Source organism: Corylus avellana, chromosome ca2 (assembly GCF_901000735.1).
Source record: "Corylus avellana chromosome ca2, CavTom2PMs-1.0".
In the NCBI taxonomy this organism is placed as follows: Eukaryota; Viridiplantae; Streptophyta; class Magnoliopsida; order Fagales; family Betulaceae; genus Corylus; species Corylus avellana.
Genome location: NC_081542.1, coordinates 17,211,674 through 17,213,097, shown reverse-complemented (window position 1 = coordinate 17,213,097; position 1,424 = coordinate 17,211,674).

The window sequence follows — 1,424 nt, the reverse complement described above, 5'->3', positions numbered from 1 at the left end:
CAGAATCAAAGAGAAACGATACAGAGAAAAAAAAAAACTCATAAACGTTTTGGGTATATATATATATACACGCTTGAACATAGGTTGTACGCTTGAACACAAGTTATATATATATATATATATATATATATATATATAACTGAATTAAAAATCAAACTGAGAAAGTATAGAGAAAGAGAGATGGAGAAACATAATTAAAAAAAAAAAAAAAACCCTAAACAGAATCAAAGAGAAACGATACAGAGAATCAAAAGAAATAAAAAAACATAAGAAAAAAAAAAAAACTGAGAAACGTTACAGAGAAAAAAAAATTCAAAAAACAGAGAGAGAATGAAATAACCAAGAAACAAAGAAGAAAAATCGAAGAGAAGAGAGGGGGAGAGAGATACCCTGCGCAGAGAAGAGAGATCGTAGCTCTTTGAGATCTGCTTGGCGGTAGTCTCCCTTGAGAGATCGGTGTTAGAAGCAGTATCTCATGGGCACTTAACGATAATTTTTACCTCACGTAGTGAAAAGCGACAAATTTTTTGCCTAACCCCTCGCTGCCAGAGTAGATTAGTAATCCCCCATTTTGGTCGTATCATTCCCCGCGAATGGGAAATAAGTTATTGAACAGCGACTAAATATACCTAAATAAGCAATGGGCTCAATCAAAGGCTCCATCCTACAACCAAACGTGTTCTTAAAGGACTTGGTGAGATAAGTGTTTTTTTTTTTTTTTAATTTTTAATTTTTAAAAAATAATATTTACATAGAATAAACAAAAGCGGATATATTGAAGTAATTTTATTGGTCATAAAAGTTGAAAACGACCAAAAGCGTGTTCTTCAAAATACAATTATCTATGGTGAAGTCCAATACTATGAATTATTTGTTTATTAAAATACGAAAAGAAAAAAAAAAACTTTTAAAATGGAGTAAATTAACGCATGCATGGGAATTAGTAATTACTAATTAGGATAGAATCCAAGACCCATTGAAATGGATGAGCATAGGAGATGTCTCTTCATCTCTTTAACGTCATTTGTTAGGACCCTATCATGTGTCACTATAGAAGACACCCCCACCATTTGGCAAAATAAAAAAAAAAAAAAAAAAAAAAAAAAAAAAAAAATATATATATATATATATATATATATATATATATGCTCTCTCTCTTGCCGTACCTCAAATCTTAGCCGTTTGTTTGTGATGAATAATTAGGATTGTGTCACAATCATCAAAATGAGAAAAAAGAATTAAAATGGAATTAAGAAACGGGTGTTTGGTCACCCCTAATGGTTGTTTTAGGAGTGACTAATTGCTCTAAAACCTATTTTGGGTCACTAAAATTATCTTCTGATAAGGCTCGGAATGATTCGATCACCTTTAAAATAGGCTTGGGATGGTTTAGATTTAATTACAAGCTTTTTTTTTTTTTTTTT